The sequence below is a fragment of the Chanodichthys erythropterus genome, chromosome 17 (genome assembly GCF_024489055.1).
Source record: "Chanodichthys erythropterus isolate Z2021 chromosome 17, ASM2448905v1, whole genome shotgun sequence".
Lineage (NCBI taxonomy): Eukaryota > Metazoa > Chordata > Actinopteri > Cypriniformes > Xenocyprididae > Chanodichthys > Chanodichthys erythropterus.
The window spans coordinates 8,540,957-8,562,368 of NC_090237.1; the positions used below are offsets into that span (position 1 = coordinate 8,540,957).

General features: G+C 40.3%; 1 long non-coding RNA gene and 1 pseudogene across 1 annotated transcript; both read right to left on the reverse strand.

Moving 5' to 3' along the window:
- LOC137004946 (NACHT, LRR and PYD domains-containing protein 3-like) lies at window positions 1-16,424 on the reverse strand (annotated as a pseudogene).
- Window positions 16,425-17,360: 936 nt separating this feature from the next.
- LOC137004960 (uncharacterized) lies at window positions 17,361-19,519 on the reverse strand. The gene is made up of 4 exons (XR_010892193.1): window positions 18,818-19,519; window positions 17,895-17,923; window positions 17,662-17,795; window positions 17,361-17,539 (listed from the first exon to the last, which is right to left on the reverse strand). It is a non-coding gene; the product is annotated as an uncharacterized lncRNA (long non-coding RNA).
- Between the last annotated feature and the right edge of the window lie 1,893 nt (window positions 19,520-21,412).

Genomic DNA, 21,412 nt, shown 5'->3' on the forward strand with positions numbered 1-21,412 from the left:
ACTTACACTCAGAGACACTGTAAGAGATAAACATATCCATATATTTATAGATCAGTTACATCACAGAATTAAACTCTTTAGTCTCAAACTGTTTTAATAAGTGGAGCTGAATATATTATTTTTTATTCTCCAGTTACACACATGAGGCCTGTTACTGAACAATCAATTTAAAAGCATTAAATAAAATATATACTCTCAATATTTTAGTTCTTTTAGTTTATGATGTGGATCATCTTTAAGATCAGAGAGCAACTTCACTCCTGATTTTCCTAGTTTATTCCTAGACAGATCTAGTTCTCTCAGGTGTGAGGGGTTTGATCTCAGAGCTGAAGTCAGAGCAGCACAACCTTCATCTGTGACTCCACAATCATACAACCTGTAGAGAACAATGACACACTCTTCACTCTCTCAGTTTAGATCAGATCAGTTTAGCAGTGAAATTATTAAACAGAAAGTAAAACCTAAAGCACGAATTAATGTTTGATGGATCATTAGACTGAGATCTAAAATGTCACAAAACATGATCATAAAACATCTGTGTCATTCAATCAGGAAAAATAATATCTTATATTTGCATATAATAAATGTCTGTCAAAATCTGTTTTAATAAATAACACTATTCACATGGGTTAGTTTTACTATGTTACTCATATCTCTACTATGTAGTATGTCTGAACTATCAATTAGTGTGTGTGTATATACTTTACATTGTGATTTATGTGTAACAGTCAAATATGATCTTACCACAGTTTCTCCAGCTTACAGTGAGGATCCTGTAGTACATCAGACAACAGATTGACAGATTGTCCTAGTTTATTTCTAGACAGATTCAGCTTTCTCAGATGTGGGGGGTTTGATCTCAGAGCTGAAGCCAGTGCAGCACAACCTTCATCTGTGACTCCACAATTATACAACCTGTAGAGAACAATGAAACATTCTTCACTCTCTCAGTTCAGTTCAGGTCATTTTAGCAGTGAATCTTAAAGCACAAATTAATATGTGTGATCAATTTGTGGAGGGGGGGGGGGTATTCAACGTACACAGAAAGTGTAAACCTCTTGCAGTTCACAAAGCTTATGATACGTCATGCACCTTCCCTATTAAACTTGTGGAAAAAGTGTAATTGAAGCGATGCCCGTTTACACTTTCTTTGTAACTTGTATACAGAAGGTGGTCTGGCGGAAGCTCGATATTCGACTTCATAACTTGTATCCATAATATGGATTTTTTTTACACAAACGTATCACTTAGCTTCAGAAGGCCTTTATTAACACTGTGTGGAGTACACGTTTATGATGGATAGATGTGGATAGAAACACTTTGTTCATACTCATTGAACCCTATCACTGCCATTATAAAGCTTGGATGTGTTACAGGCCCCACCTCCAGAGACCCGTCAGACAGATTACTGTAAAAACAGGATAAAATGAAAAGAAAAGGAGAGTCACTGCTCTTTCACTGCTCCTCTGTTGATATGAGGAAGCATGCGCAGTTCACTAGTCCGGTGTTATGAGATTTTCGGTTTCTGAGATTTTCAGTTTCCGAAGGTGGAGCATACATGAATATTAATGAGTTCCCTTTCAACATCGGTCTCTTGACGTTGCATCAGATGCTGACGCATTGGGGAAACATCTTTCTCATAGAAATACTAAAGCCGGATTGAATTGCGCTATTGCACTGCACAGTGCCAATGGCGTTCAAGCGCGCGAATGTGAGGGGACACCGCCCCTCACTGCCGCTTGGCGTCATTTCGTCAGAGTCTTTCTTCTTCATACTGCATGTTAGAAGCCTTTTTCGCCGTAGATTCATCGCTGAACAAGTGGATTTTATTCTGAAAAGAAATATCCTCTTCGAGCATTCCGGGGAAAACAATAATAAAAAATGTCAATTAACCCTTTCGCACGTAAGTTTAAAATATTCTGTCTGACCCCCCAGCGTGAGTTTTTTGAAGCGACCGTTATTTAGAACGTATCACTTTATGGTTTCCATGGTGACGCGTCATTGTTTGTTATGTGGCACACCGCAGCACTGTATGAATGATGATCTGCTTTCATTTAATTTTTCCCTTTTTATTCACAAATTTGTTAACTATAGCATGAAATATCTAATATTCCGATTGCCAAATATGTGCAAGTGGATGTGTTTTGCTGTTTAAACACCTTTATAACGATCGCGTTAGTTGAGCTATATGAGCGATGGGCGCAGCATGTTAGTTTGCACCGCGCAGAGAATCGGATCTGTTGGATTTACAACCCGTGAATTTATCCACTTCTCCCGAAATACATGAAAGTAAGTGTTCCGGTGAACTGGGGAAGAATAGAGTAAGCTTTTAAGTTACTTTCACAATGTGTATCTGATATGAATTAAACGTGTTGTCAAGTTATAATGGAAAGGGTTGTTATTTCCGCTTCTATAGACATCATTGTGTATTTTACAAACTCTAAATATATTGTTTTGTTAGTACTCATGTGTATTTAAATGTCTGAAACCTGAAATGAACATTATTTGGTTGAAAACACTGCATATATGTGATATATGAAAAGCGCTGCGTGTGTCCGTCTCTGGTTTAGCGCCAGTTAAAGCGCGCACGCACATTTGAATTTGGCAGTTGATCACGTAATGCACTGAACGTTCTAATCACACCGGTGTGATCGTACGCTCCTGGGGCCAGCCAAAACTGATCACACCGGTGTGATCGTACGCATCAAAGGGTTAAGCCTTGCATCATCTGCGTGGGACCCATTGAGCTCCCAGACGGACATGATTCATGCGTCCTTTGCCTGGGCCGTGCCCACGCGGAGGCCACCATCATTGAGCCCAGTTGTCCTCACTGCGAGGAGATGAATATTAAGGTTCTCCGTACTCGGATCACCATTCTGCTGAATGAACAGCCAGTCACTGTGGGTACTTAGCCGCAGAGGAGGGCACAGCGTTACCCTGAGATGGAAACTGGCAGGCCCAGTGGTGAACCCACGCTGGTGCTTCTCATTCTCCTGATTGGATGAGTGGTTTCTTCAACCCGGCCATTGCCACAAAGTGGGCTTCCAAAGACCAGCCCCCTTTTTTTCCGAAGTGCACGCAGAGGTATCTAAGATGTGGGCGCTGACACACTGGGATATTCATATCCCCCCCTGTGTGGAGGAAGCAGTTGCTGCTCATCTTTGCCCGGAGTCTTTGAAAATAAAGTCTACAGTGGTGCACCCCAACTAAGGGGGCCGCACCACTGCAAGCATAGCAGGAAAAGCCTACACTGCAGCAGCCTCGGCCCTCCATACGATGGCCAAGTTTTTCAAGCTAAAATGCTGAAACGGCTGAATGAGCACGGCCAGGACCCAGAAATATTCCGAGAACTCTGCAGCGCCACCGTCCTTGCCTTGCGGGCTACGAAATCAACGGCCCAATCCATCGGCCGCACAATGGGGAGTCTCATTGTGCTGAATCGTCACCTTTGGTTGACTTTAACGCATATGAAGGGCGCGGAGAAGTCGGCCCTTCCCCTGTCAACCCCTCCAGCCACTTCGGCAGCTCTGTGGAGTCCTTCTCAGAGCGCTTCACCAAAGCAATCCAGGGCTATAAGTGCTCATCCTCAGCCCAGCGCTCTTCATCTGGACCGCGGCCAGCACCAGCCTTTAAGCCACAGAAGGAGCCGGAGCTTCCAGGCAGACACAAGGAGCCCCGAGCTGTTCGTTACCCCTTCCCTAAATGGCAAGGTCCTCGCCCTTCAGGAATCCCAGCCCCAGGAGCCCAGCCACGTTCCTGACGGCCCGGTCAGGAAGAGGATCCTGCAGCTCAGCGTTGGAGATGAGCCGGCATCGAAATACGCCCGTTTAAATCCTCTAACAGTTTCCCTCATCCCCCCGCCTGTTGCAGGCAACGAGAATGTTGTGAAATGTTCTGCTGTTGTTTGTTGTGCAATAAAAAACTTCACATAAAGAGCTGTTTTCCTCTTCCAGTTGCCACGTGACTTCACAATGACACCGGTCACACTCTACGCAGAGAAATGGGGGGCGCTGCCATGTGCGTCAAGGTGGGTTTTGAATATCATAGAAAAAGGATACACTCTGTGAACTGCAGACATTATCACACCATTAAAGAGGGGGGGTCTGCGAGCAAATTGCAATCTAAACGCCTTGTTTCTGAGGATGGAAATTCAGAATCTGCTGACAAATGAGCAGTAGAGGTAGTGCACGAGAGTGGGTTTTACAGTCGTTATTTTCTGGTTCCCAAAAAAGACGACGGGCTGCGCCCTGTTTTGGACCTGCGCCAACTGAATCGAGCCCTGGCAAAGCGCTCATTCAGAATGATTGCGTTAAAACAAATCCTCTCGCTCATCTGATCCAGGATTGGTTTGCTTCTGTGGATCTAAAAGATGCATATTTCCATATCCAGATAGTCCCTCGACAAAGACTCCAACCCACACAGTGTATTTCGTTCCTAGGAGTGAGTCTCGATTCTCTCTCTATGCAAGTCCGCCTGACTCCGGAGCGCGTGCAAATGGTCACGAACTTGCTCTCAGTGTTCAGGGAAGGGAAATTGTTACCATTAAAACGCTTTCAGAGAGCACTTGGGCTGATTGCAGCAGCCTCAGCAGTGTGTCGCCTGGGTATGCTACACATATGCGCCCGCTCCAGATTTGACTGAAAGCCTGCGTTCCGGCACACGCTTGGCATTCGGGATCAATGCACGTACTGGTGACTCGCAATTTTCTAGAGGCAATAGCCCCTTGGATGAGCTACATGCTAAAAATGGGGCGTGATGATGGGGGAGGTAAGAAGATGCAAAACTGTCACAACAGATGCATCATGCACGGGCTGGGGTGCCATTTCCGATGGCAGTCCAGCTTTCGGTGTTTGGACAGACACGGAGAAAGCGTAGCACATAAATTGCCTAGAACTGTAGGCAGTTCACCTGGCCCTGGAGCAGTTTTATGCTCAAGTCCACAACCATCATGTTCTCATTCGTTCGGACAACATGGCAGTGGTAGCGTAAATAATTCACCAAGGTGGCATCAGCTCGTGCCCCCTCTTGAAGCTCACAACGGCTCTTCTGTTATGGGCAGACCATCACCTTTTATCTATTCGAGCTGTCCATGTCCTCGGCTGTTTGAACTGCGGAGCGGACATGCTGTCGAGATAGGGTGTTCTCCAAGGAGAATGGAGATTACACCATCAAACAGTGAGTATGATTTGGAACATATTTGGACCAGCAGAGGTGGACCTCTTCACGTCCGCAGAGAACACCCACTGCCCACTATTTTACTCCGTAATGGAACAGTCCACGCTGGGAGTGGATGCGCTCACTCAGCGCTGGCCAAAAGCGCGCAAGTATGCATTTCCGCCAGTAAAAATCCTGCATCAAGTGCTGTGCAAAATCAGGGAGGAGAGGGAAACCGTGCCGAAATGGCCCACTCAGCCCTGGTTCTCGGACTTTCTAGAACTGTTAACGGGACCCCCCTGGACAGTCCCGTTAAGGAAGGACCTATTGTCTCAAGCGAGGGGCTCGATTTGGCACCCAAATCCAGAACCTGCACGTCTGGCCTCTCAGCGGAGCCAGCCAGTAGCTGCACTCCCTCAGCGCATGCTGAATACTATTGCTGAAGTGAAAGCCCTTCTATGAGGCATCTCTATGCTTATAAATGGAAGGTTTTTGAGAGCTGGTGTACCTCAAACACGGAAGACCCTGTAAGCTGCCCAATTTCAGTTATACTATCTTTCTTGCAAGAGCGCTTAAATGCTGGCCGCGCGCTTTCTACGCTCAAAGTGTATGTTGCTGCTATTTCAGCTTTCCATGAGGAAATCCACAATCGACCCATTGGCAGAAATGATCTAGTGGCAAAATTTTTACATGGAATGAGACGAATGAACCCTTCTCGACCACCCACTATCCCTACTTGGGATTTAACTTTAGTACTGAAAGCTTTGATGAGCCCACCATTCGAACAACAGCAGTCAATTTCATTAAAAATGCTCTCCTATAAGACTGTGCTTTTGCTAGCGCTTGCTTCAGTTAAAACGAGTGGGCGATATCCACGCACTTTCAGTCAACGAGTCCTGCATGGATTTTGGCCCGGGTGACTGCAAGGTCGTTCTCAAACCGAGAGAGGGTTATGTTCCTAAAGTACTCTCAACGCCGTTCAGAGCACAGGTTATAACTCTCTCAGCTTTTGTCTCTAATGAGCCTGCGGCGGGGGAACCCCCCTCTTCACAACCACTCTGTCCTGTTCGCGCTCTATGTTGAGCGCACTAGACAGCTAAGACTTTCAGAGCAGCTCTTTCTCTCGTCTGTTTTGGTGGCCGCACTAAAGGCCGCACTCTTCCTTTGCGATGTTTTAAAACTTGGTATTTTATTAGTTGTTATCATTAAGTACATCACTGCCTGTAACAACTGAAATAAACCTGTATAAATGTTTTTAAGGACCTATATCTATTCTGATATTGTTCTTTTGTTCATTTTGATAAGCAACCGATCTCCTGGATTTTCCGTTCCATCTGCCCGTTCAATTGTGGATGGTATCCCGACGATAGGCTGACGGTCACACCTAGGAGCGAAAAGAAGGCTTTCCAGACATGGGAGATAAACTGTGGACCTCTGTCAGATATGACGTCTTCGGGGATACCGTAGTAGGGGATACCGTAGTAGGACCTTAGTAGGATACCGTAGTAGGATATTGTTCTTTTGTTCATTTTGATAAGCAACCGATCTCCTGGATTTTCCGTTCCGTCTGCCCATTCAATTGTGGATGGTATCCCGACGATAGGCTGACGGTCACACCTAGGAGCGAAAAGAAGGCTTTCCAGACATGGGAGATAAACTGTGGACCTCTGTCATATATGATGTCTTCGGGGATACCGTTGTATCGAAACACATTGTTGAACATTATTTCAGCTGTTTCCATAGCTGTCAATAGGAGATTGTGAAGTTAAAGCGAGTAAAAAAGAGGGCCCAATGGGCCTGTCTAGGGTTTAGTCTCTTGGCTGCTCGGAGGTACTCAAGGTTCTTATGGTGAGTGAGGACCAAAAATGGCTAGAGGGAGACAGACATCCAATGCCTCCACTCCTCTAGGGCCAGTTTGATAGCGAGGAGTTTGCGGTTGCCAGTGTCGTAATTCACCTCCGCCGGGTTGAGCTTGCGGGAGAAGGCGGCACATGGATGGAGTTGGCTGGGCTTCCCTTGCTGCTGTGACAGTACCGCTCCTACTCCGGTGGTAGAAGCGTCCACTTCCACAATGAAGGGCGTCTCGGGGTCAGGATGCACCAGGAGCGGAGCGGGGGTGAAGGCAGTCTTGAGGGAGTTGAAAGCTTCTGTGGCTGCTTAAGTCCAGGATAGTAATTTGGGTTTATTGAGGAGGAGGCATGTTAGAGGACAGGTAATGACACTGTAATTCTGGATAAAACATTGATAGAAATTGGTGAAGCCGAGGAATCTTTGAAGTTCCTTCACAGTTGACGTGTTGGCCAGTCTCTGATGGCTGTCACCTTCCCCTCGTCCATCCGGATGCCACTGTGATCGATGTGATATCCAAGGAACTGCACTGAGGTTTGATGGAAGGAACATTTCTCGGCTTTGAGGTAGAGCTGGAAGTCTCTCAGGCATTGCAGGACCTCCGCAACGTGTTGGCGATGGACGGCCATGCTCCGGGAGTAAATCAAGATGTCGTCGATATATACCAGTACAAACTTGTGGAGAAACTCCCAGAGAACCTCGTGGATAAAATCCTGGAATACGGAGGGGGCGTTGACCAGGCCCCACGGAGATGTTCCAGGGCCGCTGGGACGAGAAGAAGGGGGGACCTGAACTTGACAGTCACTGCATTGAGAGATCGGTAGTCAATACATGGACGCAGGCCTCTATCCTTCTTAGCCACGAAAAAGAAGCTGGAAGCAGCAGGGGAAGTGGAAAGTATGATGTATCCTTGAGCCAGGGCCTCCTCGATGTATTCCACCATGGCCTTCTCCTCCGGGATGGAAAGACGGTAGATCTCACCCTTTGGCACTGACACACCCAGAAGCGGATCGATGGCACAATCCCATGGCCGTTGTGGTGGCAGCTTGGAGGCTCTCTTGGGGCAGAAGACGTCGCTGAAGGGGGCGTAACATTGGGGAATATCCACGGAATGTTTCTCTAATGGACTTTCAATGGAAGTGGCGCAGACAGGAAGAGACTTGGAAATTGAGAATCTTGGAACAGGTAACGTAGAGAAACACTGAGGAAAACAGGTGTCGCCCCACTTCAGGACTACCCCATTCTTCCACGAGAGGATGGGGTTATGCTGCTCTAACCACGGGCGCCCTAGTATCACGTCAGTGGTGTAACCCTCCAGAACCAGCAATTGAATGTCTTCGACATGCAGTAATCCAACTTGCAGATGCAGGAGTTCAGTTTGACGACATGTCTTCTACTCACAGGTTTCCTGATTATTGAGTGGATTTGGAAGGAAGACGGCGTGGTTTTGGTTTTGAGTCCAAGCTGATGGCAGAGGGCACCGGAGATAAAGTTTCCTGCGGAACCAGAGTCAATGGGGGCAGTCGCTGGAATGGAAACATCAGCAGCAGTAAGTGTTACATTTGTGGTGAGTGTCTTACTGGTAGGGTTACTGGAAACAAAGACAATCACCAGAGAACGTGGAGGATGGGTTGGGCATGAGGAGAGTACATGCCCAGGAGATCCACAATATAAACATAAATGGTTGCTCATCCTCCTCTGCCGTTCAGCGGGTGAGAGCCGTGAGAAATCCACTTGCATGGGTTCGTGGGCTGGTTCTGGGGTGCTGACGGATTCTGGCCGGCAGAGGACGTCGGTGAGCTGCAACTGACCCTAGTACTCATTGAGACACGACTGTATACGAGTGGCGAAATGGATTGACAGCTGAATGAATCGTTCTAGGCCGATGTTATCCTCGTATGCAGCGAGATGCGAGGATCCAATCCCTGACGATATGTAGTGAGTAGCGCTTGTTCATTCCAGCCACTTCTGGCAGCAAGGGGTTCTGAATTGAAGAGCATATTCGTTAACAGACATTTTTCCTTGTTTTAAATAATAAAGTCTCTCACCAATGGAAGAATCCCAGGAAGGTTTTCCAAATACTTCTCTGAAGTGTTCAACGAAATCAACATACTTCTGTGTGACTGGAGATTTTTGTAACCAAATGGAATCAGCCCACTGCAGAGCTTTCCCAGAAAGTTGTGAGATCAAAAACGCTACCTTAGCCCGTTCCGTTGGGAACAAGTGCGGTTGCATCTCCAGGGTCAGCGAGCATTGGAGGAGGAATCCGTTGCAATCCTCTGCTTAACCAGAGAAGGGTGCCGGTTTGGCCATGGGACTGGCGAAAACTGGCGGTGAAGAAGAGGTGGCGGTGGATGCGGAAATGGTGGTTGGTGCTGGAGCAGGTGACCGGACTGGTGAAGGCGTTGGTGGTGGAGAGGGTAGATGAAAAGTGCGAAGAAAGGCGTCCACTAAATCCTGGAATGGATCGGTTGAACTCATGTTTGTGTTCCGCTGTTATTGTCCGGTCTTCTGTTACAATATAGCCAGATGGAGACAGCAGGTAAAAGTTAAGGTGGTTTATTAAACACAAACAGAGTGGATTCAGCAGACAGGTGAGTAAATGGCAATGGAAGTTCAGATGAATGAATGAACGGATGGTAATACTGTCCTTTGTATTTGCAGGTAGATCACTGGAGAACACAGTAGATGATGCTGGCGGAAGACACTCACACACAGACTTGGAGCACAGGAGGGAACACGGAGCCACTGAAGACAGGTAGGTATCGACTGGAGTCCTTAAGGTAAGCCTAGAGGTAAGTATCCTGTAATGCGAATGAGACAGGACAATGTGACTGTGTGTGTGAGTGTTTTAAGTAGTGCTGATGATGAGCGTGATGATGAGATGCAGGTGACGGTGATTAGTACTCAGGGGAAGGTGCTCGCTATGATTGGTGGGTGCTGGAGCCTGGCGTGTCTGTTACAGATGGTAACTTTAAGCAAGAATATTGCTAAATAATATAATATAATATAATATAATATAATATAATATAATATAATATAATATAATATAATATAATATAATATATCATTTCCCAAATATTGATTTTATACAATTCAACAAACAAAAGGGTAATATGTGCATTTTAAACATTATTGTCAGTATTTTTGCTCTATTTTGCAACGAAAGCCACAGCAGAACTGCAGCGCACAAGATGTGTTTCTAATGAATCTGCGGGTTTAAACGAATCGTCAATGATTCAATGATCCATTCATAAATACAGCAGCTTGCTTTGATACTGAAAGAATAAATGACTCAATGATTCACTTATAAAAAAAAAGACTTACCGCCACCTACTGACAGTTTTAATGTAATATTTAAAAAGCATCACTTCGTTTTTTATCATCATTCAGGGGGTACGACACTCGAGAAAGTTTGAGAACCTCTGAAAGAGGATATGTACATTTGCACCAGCTGCTGCTGTTATGAGTGCAATGTCAATACAGTCTCTTACCTTGATTCAGATTTTTCATAACCTTAAATTAATTGGTCTAAAGAGAAATATTATGACTATTTTGTCTAAAGACTAGATATAAAATAGCTATCAAAATTAATGTTGGTAACTAGTTTGACTAAAAGTAATGACTAAGACTTGACAAAAATGTGATGACTTTTCGTTGACTAAAACTAGACTAAAATATGAAAGACTAAAATGACTAAAATGTGACTAAGACTAAGGAGCAATTTCGTCTTAAGATAAAGACTAAGACTAAATCAAAAATGGCTGCCAAAATTAACACTGGTTGACTGGGACACTTTTTGCCATTGAGATGACTGGGAAAATTTTTCCAGATCAACCTGAATATATGCCAAATAATTAATGTTTGTGTATCAAAATAAATTGTCCATTTATATCACTGATCATTATTGTATATCCGGGTACACAAGTCACACATGGTCAAAACAACGCATGGCAGAGAATAACAAAAGGTTGCAAAAATCTTTATTAGGCCACTGTTTTTGGACATTATTTCTTTCATTTCCAGAGGGATGACCCCGTTTTAATTCTTCATAAGGTGAGGTAACAGAAGAACATAGCAAAATCATTGAAATGGCAGCTGCATATTTTTTAACAATGTTATTTATTTATTTTTTCCCATTTATTTCTTATATGAAATCAGTATAATCTACTTCAACTCATTCAGGTGTTCTGGGATGCTTTGTTTTATTGTGCAATTGAAAAATTAAACCTTGTGGTGTCAGTGTATCTTAAACGGAAACCATGAAAAGACAATATAGTTTCAGCAATATTTTCAGAATTTGTCACCAACCGGAAAACCCAAGAATGTTAGTCTGAAGTAAGCTAACACATAATCACACCAGTAGTCTGTAGGTTACAAAAATATTAAGTCCACACAGACACATTTATATAGGTTTATCAGCTGTGACGCTGAGAATATAGTTACCTTTATGGAATAATCAACTTGATGTCTTGAGATACAATGTGAACTAAAATTCTCAGTTGCACGTGCAATCGCGCATTTCGGGGAACTCATTAATATTCATGTATATTCATGCTCCACCTTCGGAAACCGAAAATCTCAGAAACTGAAAATCTTGTAACACCGTTCGCAACTCCCGAGCCAGAATTTCAAAATAAGAGTCAATTTTTCTCTCCATATTAATTTAATATACATTTGTTAATTTGCACACTGCATAAGAAAGTAATGTAATCATTTAACTTATATCAATATACATATTTAGAGAAAAAGGAAAATTAAAAAACTGAATTGTATACATACTTTGTGTGTATCACAGATGCATCAGGATATTTATTAATATTTCTCTGATTGTCTTTGTCAGAAGCAAGAAAGTCATATACACCTAGAATGGCTTGAGGGTAAGTAAAGGTTGGGCTAATTTTCATTTAAAAATGAACTAATCCTTTACATGTTTCACTATTTACATTTTACCTCACTCTCTTTTAACGTTAAACTGACGGACTGGGTCGGTTTGCACTGGAATTCATGTTCTGTTTCTGTGAACAGTAAACCCCGCCTACATTGATTTGATTGAACATCTCAATTATTTTGACATTAACGAGCACTTTTAGACCGCTGAGGCAGACCAGACTAAAAATGTAACTTTTAAACCTTCTTGTCATCCTAACAACATACTAAGCGCTGCATAGTGGAGTACAGCAGAGCAGTGCAAAAACGTCAAATAATTTAATAAAGCTAATAGGATCGGTAGCTTTTGCAGCACGTACGCAAGCATGTAGTCTGCTATTGTTGTTGTTGTTGCTGTTACGTGACATAACGGTGTCTGATGGACAGGCTCTCAGTTCTGACTGTTGAACTCGAGTCTGTTTAAAGTCAAGAAACTGAAATGTTGATTGTGTATGAAAGTGTGTATTTCAGTGTGACTCTCAGTCCTGCAGTATCATGTTACTGAGGAGCAGCTCATGTTTTCAATCATTTACAGCTCAATCATATACTTTATGATTCATGTGAGAGTCAAATATGATCTTACCACAGTTTCTCCAGTTTACAGTGAGGATCCTGTAGTACATCAAACAGCAGATTCACTGATTTTCCTATTTTATTCCCAGACAGACTCAGTTCTCTCAGGTATGAGGGGTTTGATCTCAGAGCTGAAGCCAGAGCAGCACAACCTTCATCTGTGACTCCACAATCACTCAACCTGTAGAGAACAATGACACACTCTTCACTCTCTCAGTTCAGATCAGATCAGTTTAGCAGTGAATCCATTATTAAAGAGAAAGTACAAACTTAAAAATCACAAATCATCTCATCAACTCATCTGTGAAACCAAAATCATTCAACCTGTAGAGACATGAAAATCAGATGGCATAATAAATAGTTAAACGCCATCTAAAACTATCAAATATCTATCAAAAAAATTCAATTTCAACATAATTTAACAATGCCAAATTCTTATTCAAGTTTCATGGTTAAATTCACACTAATAAATGATGTTATGATTGAACTAAATTAATATTAATTAACTTAGAAACCACCCTTTTTTTCTAATTGAATATTAATTAAGTTCATTCACCCTTCAATCACACAGTCTTCAACCAGGAGTCTGCAGTGGTACTGCAGGGGGTCCGACAATTAATGTTTGATCACAAGTAATTTAAAACATGGGAGAAAAACATAAAGTCAAATATAAATAAGCTCCCTCAGTTGATACTGTAATAATATCATATTGGTGAAACAGGTTTGACAATCGATCATGTGCGCATTTCTGTTTGTGCTCAGAAGAATATCAAAAGTTTGAGCGGTGAGAAATGTAGCCAATCACAGACATTACATGCTACAAATGGTATGTCAAAATAGATGCATGCAATGATACAGACTAATAGATTAACAGAAAAATACACTGTACATTGATATTCTTGTTATGGAGGAGCCGTTGCTACACATTACATCTGCACTTTACTGGAGAACCTGCACTAATTTCAGATACTCAGTGATTTGACTCTCAATCATCCATCTCACAGTGAAATTAAATGTGAATTTTTAGTCAACATTAAGCTAAATATAAAGTAAATGTTTAATTGTCCATTTGACTAGTAATATTAAAAATGTATGACATGATATGTTAAGCATACATTAAATGTTTTTGGGAGATTTGAGCTACTTGATAAATAATTTAATTTCTTTTATGAACTTTTATTTTCCTAACGTTTTAACAGTGAAGTGATTATTTTCATTAATACTTACAGAACTGATCTGGATTCTTTAATCACGGGCAGCAGCTTTTGAAAAACTTCCAGTTTTTCAGCTTTATTGTTTCCTCCTACAAATTTCTTAATATCAAACTCATCCAGCTTCTCCTCTGAAGTCAACAACACAAAAGCTACTGCTGACCACTGAGATGAAGAGAGTTTGATTTCCTTTATTCTTCCAGATTTCAGATACTGTTGTATTTCCTCCACTAGTGAATGATCACCCAGTTCATTCAGACAGTGGAACAGATTGATGGATTTCTCTGGAGAGTCAATGGACCTGATCTTCTTCTTGATGTACTCAACTGTTTTCTCATTACTGTCAGATCTACTTCTTGTCTGTTTCATTAGTCCTTGTAGGAGAATCTGATGAGACTCCACTGACAGACCCAGAAGAAACCGCAGGAAAAGGTCCAGATGTCCATTTTTACTCTGTAGAGCCTCATTCACAGCTCTCTGATGCAGCTCAGATAATGAAACATGTTCTGATGAATTGAGTTGAAACCTTTCCTTAATTTTAGACCTCAAACTCTGTTTGTTGATTTGGTCAAACACATTTCTGTTGTTGTTTGTACAGGAGAGGTGCACATATAGAGCCGCTAGATGTTCCTGAACGCTCAGATGAACAAAGCTGAAGACTTTCCCCTGATACCAGCCAAACTCCTCTCTGAAGATCTGAGTGCACAATCCTGAGTACACTGACGCTTCTGTCACATCAATGCCACACTCTCTCAGGTCTTCCTCATAGAAGATCACATTGCGTTTCACAAACTGCTGAAAAGCCACTTTCCCCAGTTTGAGGATCATGTCTTCATCTGTCACGTTCTTCTCATAGTCCTTCTCATGTTTGATGTTGGTCTGAAGGATCAGGAAGTGTGTGTACATTTGAGTGAGTCTTGGGAATCTTTCCTTTCCGTGATTTCCTCAACATCTTCTCTAAAACAACGGCTGAGATCCAGCAGAACACTGGGATGTGGCACATGATGTAGAGACTCCTTGATGACTTCAGGTGTGTGATGATTGTATTGGCCAGACTCTGATCACTGATTCTCTTCCTGAAGTATTCCTCCTTCTGTGGCTCATTGAAGCCTCATACCTCTGTCACTCGATGGACACACTCAGAGGGGACGAGATCAGCTGCTGCTGGTCTGGAGGTGATCCAGATGAGAGCAGAGGGAAGCAGATTCCCCACAATGAGGTTCATCAGCAGCACGTCCACTGAGGCTGATTCACTTACGTCACACAACCTCACATCGCTCTGGAAATCCAGAGACAGACGACACTCGTCCAAACCATCAAATATGAACAACACTTTATATTTGTCACTGGATATTTCCATTTCTTTTGTTTTAGGGAAAAAGACATGAAGAAGATCTGAAAGACTGAGTGTTTTGTCCTTCATCAAATTGATCTCTCTGAAAGGAAGTGGAAATATGAGCTGGACGTCCTGATTCTCTTTCCCTTCAGCCCAGTCCAGGATGAACTTCTGCACAGAGACTGTTTTTCCAATGCCAGCGACTCCCTTTGTCAGCACAGTTCTGATGGGTTTGTCTTGTCCAGGTAAAGGTCTAAAGATGTCATTGCATTGGATCGGTGTGTCCTCTGTTGCTGCTCTCCTGGATTGTGTCTCAATCTGTCTCACCTCATGCTCATTACTGATCTCTCCACTCTCACTCTCTGTGATGTAGAGCTCTGTGTAGATCTCATTCAGGAGTGTTGGGTTTCCCTGCTGTGCTGTTCCCTCATACAGACACTCAAACTTCTTCATCAGATTTGATCTAAATGTGTTGAAGACTTCATGACTGTTAAATTTAAATATCACATTATTACATGAGATAGCACAATGTCTATGATACTCTTTATGAGAAATCTTAAAATTAAATCTTTTTACAGGAATGTTATACCTCAGATCAGTCCATGTATCTCAAAATCTATTATATTATGTATAGACTCGTCACTCCTTATAGGCACACAGCTGGGCTCTGGTTCTGATCTCTTCTGATTAAATGAACTATAACAAAGAGAGATTAAAGAGAAATTGCTGTATTCAAAACAAAAACAAGCACTTAAATTATTTTAATCATAGAAACACTTTAATGTTTTTTATATACACTATGTTGATACAAAAATGTAACCTAGCACTCATAGATGTGTCTCTGTGATCAACACATTATGTGTTAAAATATCAGATAAAAATAAAATAACTATAAACAATGTACAAGAATAATTTTTCATTATCAGAATACTGTTCTGATAACACAAAATGCCATAATATGATCATATTTTAATAGAAATGTTATACCTGAGATCAGTCTGTGTATCTCCACTCTTAAAATATATTGGTGGATCCAGAGACCTGTCACTCCTTATAGACACACAGCTGGGCTCTGGTTCTGATCTCTTCTGATGAACTGAACTATAACAGAACACATTTGATCCTTTATGATGATAATCACTATTATCATTTATCAAAGATAAGCATTTATCATAAAAACAAACATTTTTTTTTTTTTTTTTCATTCAAACAAAATATTCTTGCCATCTTCAGACCTTTAACCATCTTTTAATTTAATCTATTGTTTATTCACAGTACCTGCATCCTGGAGAAAAATCTTCATCCCTGGATGTTTGTGTGTCATCCATGATGAAGCTGAATTGTTAAAACAGAATCTGATCCTCACCTCTGACTCTGAATGGAAATGAGGAAACAGAGGCTTTTTCTCGGACTCTCAGGCTCATAAGACACTCAAATACACAATATTAATGTATGTTAAAACAAATGCTCAAATAAGGCAGGCAGGGGCCACTTGTGATTTTAGGGAGCACATTAACATTTATCTTAAAGGTGTTGTTCACCTAAAAATTAAAGTTCTGTCATAATTTACTCACCCTTATGTTGTTCCAAATATGACTTACTTCTGTTGGACATAAATGAGGATAATTTAAGAAATGTCTCATTGTTTTGTTTGTTTGTTTGTTTATTTGTTTTTGTTTTTGTCAATGGGCACCGAAACAGTTTAGATACTAACATTCTTCAAAACATCTACTTTTTGTTCAGACAAAAGAAACTTTTACCGGTTTGGAACAACATGAGGGTAAATAAATGATGACATAATTTTAACCCCTTCGAAAATTAACCATAGTTTTGGTACAAAATTAAGTCATTTTGTTATTTGTTATCTGAACTGCACTACTGAAAACCTCATTAATCCTGAATGTAGTTACCCACTTCTGTATAAAAAACTTAAAAACAATACATTTAATCACCCCTTTAAACACTTTTCTAAAATCATTGGTAATTGAAATATTACACAGAATTGTCACAGCTAAATTAAGAATTCATTAATTAGATGGACTTCATGCCTGCTTAAAGCAGTACATAGAAAATTATGTTAACATGAAATATTAGAAACCTTAAAAAACGACACATTAATGCAAATGACTGAAACCTGTTGTCATGCACGTGTTTGCCATGTTTTTATTAGAACACTAAACACTGCAAAGTTTAACTTTAAATGACATCAATTAATACATCAAAACCAGTTGATCTCAGTTCATTCTCTCTTTCCCTTCCATGAACTTAACACACCAATGTGTTTCCTGCCGCAAAAAAAAAGTCCTGGGAGCAAAATCCTGTGCACACATCTGAGTAAAAGTCCAGAAGTTCACCACATCGGCCTCTTCCCCTATAGTCTGGTGGGTATGACTTGAAAAGGGCTCTGCACTGCAAGCATTCCCTGATGCTGTACATCCGTCTCAACTCCTTCCGGTAGACGGGAGAGAAATTCTTCCAGTTGGCCACACTTAAAGTGTAAAGACAAAATACAGTAAAGATAAATAAAACATTTAACTGCCTCATACTAAAAAAAAAAAAAATCAGTTGGAGAATGTGCATTGAACAGGAAAAAAAAAAAAAAAATCTTACTGTCTAGCCAGGCCAAGTGTGCTGCTTTCCGAAAAACTTCTTAAGTGACCACATCCCTAAACCATCTGCATACCAGAGTCACCTGTTGACAAGATAACATCCCTGAGGATTTCGGAGAGGATTTCCAGGGGAAGCTGTTGAAACAAAAACACATATGTTTATTTATACTTTTATATAAAAGTAATTAAAAATGATATAAACACTGACTACAGACAACCTTGCCTTAGACAAACCTGATAGATTGTTGTCAGAACTGCATACTCTGAATAAGAAAAAAATAAAGATTCATATTATTTTATAATACTACTAATAAAATATTAATATATACAGTACTGTACAGAAGTCTTAGGCATGTTAGTATTTTTTCACACTAAAAAAAATAGTTTTAAGCCAGTTATTTATATCTTTTTCTGTAGTGTGTGAGTAGGAAATTTTGGTTTACATTTAATTGTAATAATCCAGTGAGATTTTTGAATGTATAAGGAGTCTGACAACAGCCAGTATGATCCACATGGAGATCTTTTGCATTGAATATAAATATGTCTGTCTTGTATGTTGAACAGAATCCACATTGAATCGCAAACAGAAAATTAGCTAAGCTGAAATGTTTTTAAATGTCTTTGATGCTGATGTTAACTAATAGATATGAAATGATCCGTGGTGCTGACCAATATAGTACTTGTACATGATCCTTTCAATTTCATATCTGAACAACTATGTAGCTGCTGTAACAACTAGGAAAAGAAAAAAAAAAACTCTTCATGTACACACATATGTAATTATTTGTTCTTAATGAACGTATGTGCATAAATAACCTGCTTCGCTGGACTCTGCCTTAAGACATTGCCTTTTGAATGGTGAAGCTCCCCCCCTCAGTGGTTGTAATTAATAGTATTGTACAACTAAACTAAATTCAACAGCACATTGTTTAATATTGGATATTGCTAAAATTACAGCTTACTGTACAAGTTCTCATATGAATTATATTACACACAGTAGCCAGTGGCCAGGTACCCAAGCTGGCAGAACCACAAGGTCTGTCTGGTTGACATTAGGCTAAAATATATAGATACATATCAGAGCCTAGAAAATATAAATGTTGTTTATATTCAGTGATAGTACAATCATTCACAAGATACAACATTTCAGAACTCACCGGAAAGGACAACTCAGGGAAACAAGTGGTGGAAGCCAGGTCACTAACATGTAGGAATTAGCAACATACACAATGACATCCTGTAACAAAGAAACAATTATTAGATACAAACAAATGTATCCTGTTTTCAATCAAATCTTTTAGACTGCTACTTTACCATGCAGAAACCGTTGTGCTCTATGATTCTTAGGCAACAGTTCAAAATCCATAATTTACCTTTTTTTATCTAAAGGGTTAATGGTGCCACCTGGTGATCAACTGTAAAAATTAGACATTTTACCTCTTTCCAACAGGGAAATCCTCCATCAATAAAGAATGCATGACTATATGGTATCATGGCTTTGCAATCAAAAATGTCGTTATAATGGAAGAAAAAATAAAATCTGATGCTGCACAAAAACTAACAATGCATCAAAACCAATGTTGTTACTAATCTTTCACATGTCCAAGAATAAAAAATAAAATTCAGTCCACAATCACTTTTTATATTGAAAATAAGTTTTTTTTGTTTTGTTTTTTTCCCAAATCAGTGACATCATTTACAAACTTGGCAATAAAAGAGTAAAAATCCTGGATTTTTTTTAAAACATTTAGTAGTTTTGATCAGGACTGAGGTTGATTAACAGATTTATGCAAAAACATTTTTACAGCAGTTTTCATTTAGTGGATGTTTTCATCCACGAACATAACGAAAGGGTAGTAAATTTGCCCACAGTTTATTTTTGAGTTTTTTAAAATTTGCAAAGCATTTTCCCAAAATATGTATCAAAATAAGATTTGTCACCAAAAATCATTCCATTTGCTGAAACATAGAGAAAGTTGTGGCCAAATTAAGACTCAAAATACCTGAGTAACACCCCATAGTGGATGAAAACATCCCCAACAACACATAAGGGTTAAATGTGTGTAGTGAATTCTTTGGTCATTATATGCAGGAGGGGAGATATTATTATTCTAAAACCACACAATCTGTGGTGATCTCATGGGTTTATATATCTGTCAAAATATTGTGCGAATATATGTACCGCATCCAGTCGAACCATTAGAAACAGTCAGGCAAAAGTGAGGCTTCGAACGTCATCAATGACGTCACTGATATAAAATGATACAAGCCTCACTATGCGTTTCAGCCTCAAACACACGCTCCGAAGCCTCGGAACAGAACGTAACATCACTAGCCGTTACGCTTTTTTGGCTAAAGGTTGCAGGCTTGCCTTCCAGTGGCTTTGGTAAGGCATTAAGGCACGTCCGAATCCAATGTTAGCTTCACTTCCTGTCTCATGAGATGCCTCCCTCAGATCGATTTTTGAAGGAAGCATAGATGTATCGTTAGCTGCCTTTGATATCCCAGAATCCATTCTGTGACAGTTGAGCTAGAAAAATAAAAATGGCGTCCGAAAGTTGCGTTTGCTGCTCAGTTTGTGTATAAATGTAAGATTTTGACCAACATATTTCAATTTTGATATAATTTCTAGCGAGAAATTACTACTGTAATAATTAAATATTTGGTTCATTCCACGAAATCGGTGCCTTTTGCGTCCCTAAGAAATAACCAGACATAGAAGTACTATAACAACAAATAAATTTGTGATTTAAAAACATATCAATACTGTGCATTGTTTTATCAATATTACACCAAATATTATGTCAGTTAAATATTATTTTAAATAATTGTATTTATTCTCATAAGTGTAAGGTTTTTGGCCTGTCCCTTGCTATGATTGTTCTTTTTCAGCAGGACTTTTAATTTGCAAATTGAATGCAAAACGATACAAAAATCACTTTTGCATATTGTTCTAAGTATAGTCTTATTGTCAAGCAATGTTTTAGCATAAGTATATATTATTTTTCATAAAATATATATAATTTTATCGGTGTCCCCTATTTCATGTCAGCCCTGTTACCCTCACCAAAGAACCCTGTATAAATAATGGTACATTTCAGTGACATCATTTCCAGGAAGTTACATCATCTCTAAACCAGGATGCCAACAGTTCAAATAAAAATAAGTTTCTCTCTCTTCTATAATTTTCTATTTTTGATGATTTATGAGGTTTGACTGAAGGGGGGATGTCATGCAGTGTCAAACCTGTTACCATTTTTGAAGTATACATTTATACCCTTATTTATTTAATGTAACATAATTATTATCTACAAGTAATATCCCTTTAAACTGTACAAAATGTGCTTTTGTGATCTGGTCTGTTAGCTAGCAAATAGCAAATTAGCTTGAAATTGTCAAACCTGTTACTTTTTAGGGTAACATGTCATGACGTGGGTAACAGTGATGACAATCACCTTATCCTTTCTGTATTTAACATTTATCTGTGTCAAATGGAAAGATTTTAAAAGGTCATCCCAGGTGTATTATTGTTGTCTATATCATTTAGTGTGGGTGGCATATGACCATCAGTTACATTTTTAATTAGTATTTGTAGTATTGGTAGTATTATTATTGTTCAGGAATCTCGTAAGTATGAACTATTTAAATGTATTACGGAGGGCAGTGAATATTTTAAGCTCTGTGAGGGGACAGACTGACACAGACAAAACGTATGGACGCATGGGTCTAATTACAGTAGCTTTAAAACATTT